The sequence below is a fragment of the Equus quagga genome, chromosome 7, assembly GCF_021613505.1.
Source record: "Equus quagga isolate Etosha38 chromosome 7, UCLA_HA_Equagga_1.0, whole genome shotgun sequence".
Classification (NCBI taxonomy): Eukaryota; Metazoa; Chordata; class Mammalia; order Perissodactyla; family Equidae; genus Equus; species Equus quagga.
Genome location: NC_060273.1, coordinates 69734075 through 69742350, shown reverse-complemented (window position 1 = coordinate 69742350; position 8276 = coordinate 69734075).

Sequence of the window (8276 nt, the reverse complement as noted above, 5' to 3'; positions counted from 1 at the left end):
AAACATTTTAATCTGATGGAATCACAGTTGTAGCCTTAGAACCTTAGTATGCTGCAGAATTCTAGAATCTCAGAGTCATAGCATCCTAGAATTTTAGAAAAGTGAATCATAGACTTTAGGTTTCTAAACTGTGCTGTCCAATACTATAGCCACTAGCCACGTGTGGCTGTTGAGCACTTGAAATGTGACTCATCTGTCACATTTGAGATGTGCTGTAAGTGTAAAAACCACAGTGGACTTTGAAGATTTAGTACAAGAGAGAGAAGTTAAAACATCTCATTAATAATTTCTTTATATTAAATTACATATCAAAATGATAATATTTTGGGTATATTGGGTTAAATACAATATATTACTAAAAATTCATTTCATGTTCCTTTTTACTGTTTTAAACATGGCTACTAGAAAATTTAAAATTTTGTGTATGGCTTGCATTATATTTCTAATGGACAGAGCTGTTCTAGAACCTAAGAATCATAATATTTAAAATCTCAGAATCATGAAATTGTGGCATTTCAGAACCTTAAAGTGACAGAATTTTATTTTATTTTATTTATTTATTTTTTCTCCCCAAATCCCCCCAGTACCTTGTTGCATATTTTAGTTGTGGGTCCCTCCAGTTGTGGCATGTGGAACGCTGCCTCAGCGTGGCCTTGCCATGTCCATGCACAGGATCTGAACTGGTGAAACCCTGGGCCACCGAAGTGGAGCACATGAACCCAACCACTCCGCCACAGGGCTGGCCCCTAAAGTGGCAGAATTTTAGAATCAGATTACCAGATCCTTACATCGCTGACTTTGAATCTTAGACACTAACTCTTAGAGCCTGGAAGGATCTGAGAACAGTCCTGGTCCTTCTCCCACCCTCTGTCTCACCCTGATGGTGCTGACCAGCCACTGCTGACCTCCTCCCTTTGCCCAGTGGAGAGCTCACCACTGCCACAGCTGCTGGGCTTTTTGACTGGTTAGAGTTTCTACATGTAGGGTGGGATCTGCTCCCTGCAGCCTCTTCTACCCTCATGGTTGCTTCCCAGAGCACCTTCCAGAGTCTCCCAGAACAAATCTGCATCCTCCTTCCCAGGAAAGGCGAGTCTGGTCCTGCCCCTCCCTCTCCCAGGCCATTGTCCTACAGGCTGCAGGGCCTACCTCGATACCTGTTCCTACAAGTGGGCTTCAGGGACCCTCCAGCAGGGACCCTCAGCTCCAGATGGCCCTCTCTGCTTCCCCATCCTGAGCAGAACTGTTCCTTGGACCCCAGTAATGGAGCGGGGCTCCTTCCTGCCTGTCCCAATTTGTAGATTATTCTGTCTGTCCATCTGGGTAACTGGCCTGCACTTCATGGTCTCTAGGCCCTGCCCTGTTCCCAACTCCAGGAAGCTGTGTGATGGGAGACTACAGGTGCTAGGACATAGGGTGATATGAGAATCAGGAGCTTAATTGAGTGCCCCAAATCTGCTTGAAAAATGCTTTGCTCCATTTTAAGAGACTCTGAGGAGGAAGAAGGAAGAAGCTTTCTCACCAACAGAGTCAGGAATTCCAAGGTGGTACTAAGTGGCAATGACTCACTCAGAGGGCCTCAGCAATTCAGAGGAGGAAGACCAGAGGTCAGTCAGGGAAGGCTTCCTGGAGGAAATGGGACTGGAGCTGGGACTTGAAGGCAAGGGGAGGTTGGAGTTGTGAAGAGGTAGAGGTGAGGGCATTCTGGGCAGAAGGGATGCTGGGCACATGTGGTCTGTACCTAGGCCTTGAGGGTCCCAGGCTGCCTGGAGTAGAGAGGTCAGAGGATGGTAGGGCTGTGAGGATGGGTCAGCTGGCTCAGGGCAGCCTTGGAGTTAGCATCTGGGGGGTCTGTGTCTACGATAGAGAGGAGAAACCCCAACGAGGTATAGGGGAGTGTAGGATAAAATAATAGTAACAATTATAGCTATGCCAGGCATGGTGTTAAGTGGCTTCCTAATATCTCATTTAATCTTCTCAACAACCTATGAGGTAAGTACCATTATCCCCATTCTACAAATAAACATTTGAAGCCAAGTAAGTGACAGTAAGTGAGGGCTGACCTTGGATTCCAACACAAGGCAGTCTGGCTCCAAAGCTCTTAAGCAGTGGATGGAGGTGGGTTGGGCGAGAAGGGAGGTGGGAGGGCGTGCATGGTGTGTGCAGCATATGAGTGAATGAGTGGACTGGGCTGCCTGTGTGGGGAGGGCATCCCTGCTGTTTCCCCCACTCTCCCCTCCCCCAGCCCCACTCCATCTCAGGACAGACCCAGCCCAGACAGGTTGTGAAGAGGGGACCTTGGAATGATAAGAATTTCCATGCCTGTTGGAGCAGATAGCCCCAGACAAGAGTCTGGCCACCAGGTCAGTTCCTGAGCCAACTTCCCACCAGGGTCAACACTGCCCACTCTTCTTGCTGCCACATCTCCAAGGGCCCAGGAATGGTGTCTAGACTTGACCCTGGGAGTCCTTGCCTTGCTGGTGCCACCTTCTTCTCAGCGTCTGACGCACACACAGCCAGGCAATGGGGAACAGTGAGAGGCAGGGGCCTGCCCAGGCCGTCCTAGCTCTGCTGCGTCACTGGTGATGGGGGCAGGCCCCTGTTCCTCCCTGGGCCTCAGTTTCTCTATTTCTGTAAGGTGGTGGATTGGATTAGTTCAGGAATCGTAAACTAAGATGCCAAGGGGGCCCAGGAGGATACTGCAGATGAACAAGGTGGGCTGGGTGTGTGTGTATGGAGTGGTGGGGACCGAGGAGAACTGGACAGCAACCCCCAGACCTGGGAACCTCGACCATCCCTCCCCACTTCACTTGAGAGGGGGGCTTTCTGGATCTCTGCTGTGGGGGCACTGGGACCCTGGGCCTCAGTTTCTTTAAAAGGGGGAGTGGTTGGGGCTGGCCCCGTGGCCGAGTGGTTAAGTTTGCGCGCTCTGCTGCAGGCGGCCCAGTGTTTCGTTGGTTCGAATCCTGGGTGCGGACATGGCACTGCTCATCAAGCCACGCTGAGGCAGCGTCCCACATGCCACAACTAGAAGGACCCACAACGAAGAATATACAACTATGTACCGGGGGGCTTTGGGGAGAAAAAGGAAAAAAATAAAATCTTAAAAGAAAAGGGGGGGAGTGGTAGTGCCTACTCCCTATCCCACAGGAGTAGTGAGAATGAACTGGAATAACTGGTGGGAATCTTGTGGAGAATCCCACCCCCTTTGATTAATGTAGTCTTTTGACTTGAGTGATGTACTTAGCTCCAGGTGATGAAGTGAAGCAAACTGAAGAGTGAGGTGGTCGGACAGTGGAGGAGTGGATGAGCAGTGGCCTGGGGGTGAGGGCGGGGCCCGCGCAGAGCCCCTCGGAGTAGCATCTGAGAGGTTCAGGAAGGAACTGACTCACCACCGCCCTTGGCACCTGCCGCCCTGGCGCCAGGCCTGGGCCCTGCCCTGCCCTCAGGGGACTCAGAACTTAGAGACCACTTGTGCTGAGAGTGGTGTTCTTCTGTCAGGTTGTAATTGGTGCATCACAATGAACACAGTAAGAAGGGAACTTGACCGATTTACATTTGTTTGCAGAGCCATTATCTTCTCTCTGTGAGGATTCTGGAGGTCTGTCACCCCCATCCCTGTTCTCTGGGTCAAGTTGAACCCTCCAGGGACTTGGAAGAGTGTGAGCAGGTGGTCTGAAACGGTGCTTAGCCACAGCTCGGCTCTTTTGCCAGCTGAGGGGATCTCCCGCAGGTTGGTCGAGCCTCCATTTTCTCACCTGTAAAATGGGGGTGATGATCTCCACTGTGTCTACCTCTCAGGACTGCTGTGGAGTCCCCGGGAGTGGCGTACAGAATGGGGAAGTGCTTTCTGAAAAACAGGATGGGGGCTGCACGTGAAAGGGACTGTGCTAGCTGAGTCCTCGACCCAGGGGCAGCTCCTGGGAGTGAGGGATGGGCTGGGGAAGGTGTGACACACGTCCTAGGTTCTGCCTGAAACAGGAAACCTGGCCCCAGAGATGGAGCTGCTTTAGAAACCAGCTGTGAGTGCTTTTCAAACAGCAGCAGCATCGACGAAAGTGGGTGTACAACAGGGGAGGGTGGAAAAGGAACCCCGTGGAAGGGACAGAAGGGGGCACAGAACCCAGGGTAAACAGTGACAAGAACTTAGTCTTTTAGTTAGATGGACCTGGATTTGAACCTCTTCTGCCACTTCTGTCTGGGTGACCTTGGGGAAGTTGCTTCACATCTCTGAGCTTTATGCTTTCTGGGTTGCTGAGTAACAAATGGAAAGCAGGTGGCATGCACCAGAGTAAGTAATTAATTGCTGTTAATTGCTCGTATCCCCCACCTAAGACAGTGTTTGGTTGCTTTCCAGAATTTTTTTTTAATAATTTTTGGGGGGGGGGGCACTGAGGAAGATTAGCCCTGAGCTAACATCTGTGCCAGTCTTCCTCTATTTTGTATGTGGGCTGTCACCACAGCATGGCTGCCAGCGAGTGGTGTAGGTCTGTGCCCAGGAACGGAACCTGGGCCGCCAAAGCAAAGCACGCTGAACTTAACCACTAGGCCGCAGGGCCCGCCCCTCCAGAACATTTTATATCCATTGTCTATCTGAAGCATGGATAACATGCGTGTTTCACAGATTTTCTCCTTCATTTGTTTAACAGATACTAAGGTCTGCCAGGAAGTAAATAGTCCCTGTCCTTGAGCTCACTGTGTGTATATATGAGAGAAAGAGAGAGAGAGGAAACTGTTACACCATGTGGTCAATGCTGTAATTATGGTGACCATGTTCTCCAAACCACAAATCAGGTCACGTGGTTTGACAGAGGCTATTTTCTGCCTCCACTAAAGTCCAAACATGAAATCACATGTAGTTACACATTCATTGAATCACCTTTTACTTTTTTAAAGAAACAAATGACATGAAATTTGGATTGTCCTTGACAAATCCCACTATTGTCCCAGAAAATCACTAGAGCCTTGACAGGGGCCCATACAGATCCCTGAAAGGAACAGGAAGACTTCCCAGAGAAGGTGCTGCTTAAATGGGGCCCTGAAGGCCGAATAGGAGGTCTTTAGGCTGAGGAAGAGGGGGCGGGCTGAATGCCCTGGGGACAGGACCACCCCTTTCTGCTCTAAAGACTCCCCTGTGGGAACTAGGGATGCGGCTAAGTAGGCAACAGTGTTTGCCTTCAGTTACTTCTCACTCTCATTGCTCCGGAGCCCTCCCAGGAAGCAAAATTGTTACAGGCCAGTATAACAGCGTGGTTACATTGCATTGTGTCGTCTGCGCATTTTTACGTGTCTATCTCTGCAGTAGACTATATATTCCTCCAGGACAGGGGCCACATCTGTCTTGTTCATCTGTTTGTGTCCCTCTACTTGCCCTCCCCCACCAGGATGGTGTGAGGAAGACTACAGGAGAGGTACTAAAAAATGTCAAGCAGATAAATGAATGAAGTACCATTGATGAGCATTTTGTGGGTAGACAATGCCCTCTGTTTGGTGATGAATCTGCTGACTTTTATTTCATCTGTTCAGTCAGCAAATATGTGCTGGTTGCCTACCCAGTGCCTCATGCTGTGTGGGGCACTGGGGCTCAGTGGAGTCTGAGACAAACACAGTCCTGCCCACACAGAGCTTACATACTAGAGAGGGACAAGTAATTCCAAGAGGGAGATGTGACATGTAGACCAGGAAGGGTGGCCTAGATTAAGGACATAGGAAAAGCCCCAGGAGGAAATGAAATTTAACCTGATACCCAAAGGATCACAATTAATCATTTAGCTAATATAGTGCTTATCATGTGACAGACACCACACTGAGGGCTTTACATATTTAACTCATTTAATTGTCACAGCAGCCCTGTGAAGTACATACTATGTTATCCCCACTTTAGAGATGAAGAAACTGAGTACTGAAAGGTTGAGAAACTGGCCCAAGGTCACACTGCTTTTAAGTGGCAGAGCCAGCATTCAAACTGGGCAGTCTGGCTTGAGTCTACGCTCTTTTTTTTGGTGAGGGAGATTGTCCCTGAGCTAATATCTGTGCCAATCTTCCTCTAATTTGTATGTGGGGTGCCACCACAACATGGCTCAATGAACGGTGTGTAGGTCCGCGCCTGGGATCCGAACCTGCAAACCCTGGGCTGCCAAAGCAGAGTGCGCAAACTTAACCACTACATCACTGGGCTGGCCCCTCGAGTCCACGCTTTTAATGACGAATTAGGTAAAGGGGAAGGTGGAGTATGCCATTTAGGATAAAAGATCAGGCTGGACAACAAGGCAGGGAATTTATCCTGAGAGCAATGGGAAGCCGTTGGCAATTTTAAGTAAGAAATGGGCATGGTGAGGTTGCATTAGAGGGGCCAAAGCAGGAGGGAGGGAGAGCGCTTAAAAGGCCATTAATATGGGCCAAGGCAGAGACAAGATGGTGGCTTGGAGAGGGTGGTAGTGATGAAGAAGAAGAAACGGGGTTGGATTAGAGAAAAAACCTGGAGGCAGAGCCAATGGGATTGGCTCATGAATGGGATGTGGGGATGAGGGACTGGTGTCAGATTTCTGGACCGGACATGTGAATTGGGCACACAGGAGGAGGGGGAGAAGCAGGTTTGGGTAGAAGACACTGAGTTCAGCCTTTGATTTCTGGAGGTGGATAAAGGTGAATCTGGGACAGCCAAGGGATATGTCAAGTGTGCACTGGGGACACCACCTGGCACTGAGGAAGGGGTCTGGGAAGGGGGAATGGTCAGCAGAAGAAAGTCCCCAAAGCTCTGGGAGAGGTGGGTGGGTCCTGAGGGGATGGAGGAGCAGGGCATCCCAACAGTCTTTCTCAGAACCTCCTGGGATGTGGTTAGAAATGCAGGTCCTCAGCTTCACCTAGACCCACAGAGGACCACCTCTGGGTGGGGCCTGGGCCCCCCTCCCTACAGGCTTTCTGGGTGACGGTGACTGCAGGGTCTTGGGCCCAGCCCAGTTAACAGCAGCTTTGCGGACTTGAGAAGAGTAGGAAGAGCTGTCAGTGATGGGGGCTTACCCCAGCTCACAGGCTGCCCCCCAAATGCTGAGCCTGAGCCTGCTTTGGATCTGTAGCTTCATTGGTAACATGGCTCCATGACCTGACTGGCTTCCCTTCCCCTCCAGCGTCCCACTGCATGGCTCTTATCACCTCCTTCGTCTGCTTACAGCGTTCTCACTCCACTAGGCCCTCAGGATAACATCCAGTCCACAGAGCCCCTCACAGAAGGGCCCATAATCTGCTCCTAACCCTCTTCTTCAGTTTTCTTGCTTGTTCTTTCCTTCCTGCTTCCTCTATCCTTCTGTGCTCACCCCTCAGCCTCGCAACATTCAGCTTTTCCTGAGCACTTTCCATGTGGCCTTTGCACAGGTTGTTCCTTGTTCTGAGAATGTCCATCTCCCCATCCTAATCCCACCCATTCCTCTTGGTCCTGCTCAGAGGCTGCCTCCCCCCAAAGCTCCTTCATTCTGCTCCCCTCTTACTATGGGCCATAGCACTTGCCCTGGGCCTCCCCAGCAGGCTCTTTGCTCTGCCAGCTTTTGGACATAGGAAGGGACATACAGATCATCTCCACATATGCCTGGAGACTTTCTGAGAGTGCAGACCCATGTCTCTTTCAACCGTGCATCTCCCTTACCAGGAGCACAGCGCCTGGCACACAGAAGATGCTCACAGGGCCTCAGGTGGATGCTCTAAAGTAGAGATTAGCATGAGTGAGATTCTAGGGGCTTGTTTAACCTGCCCAAGACCCAAACCATCTTCAAGGACTTTACTAGTTGACCATAGGAATATAAACTACAAAGGAGAATTTGCTAGTGTTTGTTGATTTCCCTGGACTAACTGGTGGGGTGGCTGGAATGTGTGTTAAGAAGTCACAAGCCTATCTTTGAACATGGCCTGCAGTTGGGGCTTGTGGCCACCACCATTAGGCTCAGTCCTGTCTGATTACACTCCATCCAGACCTGGCACATGGGTGCGTCTGGGAGTCAGGAGCCTGGTCCCACCCCCAGCATCTCTCCTTGTTCAGGCCTCAGCATCTTCCCCCTCTGAGGCATGAGTGGGCTGGCTGAAACCCTTTCCCCTCAGCACAAGGAAGTTACCCTTTGGGGGAACTGAGATGAGTCTATCCTCCTCTCATGTGTCACGCTTGGCTCCTCTACCTCCCTTTGCTCTGCTCTTGTTGTGCATATGTTTTTTGAGCTTTGCTCCTACAGTTAGATAGATGATCAGGAGCCTCTGAAGGTCCTTAGGAAAACACCAGTCCACTGTTTTCCAAA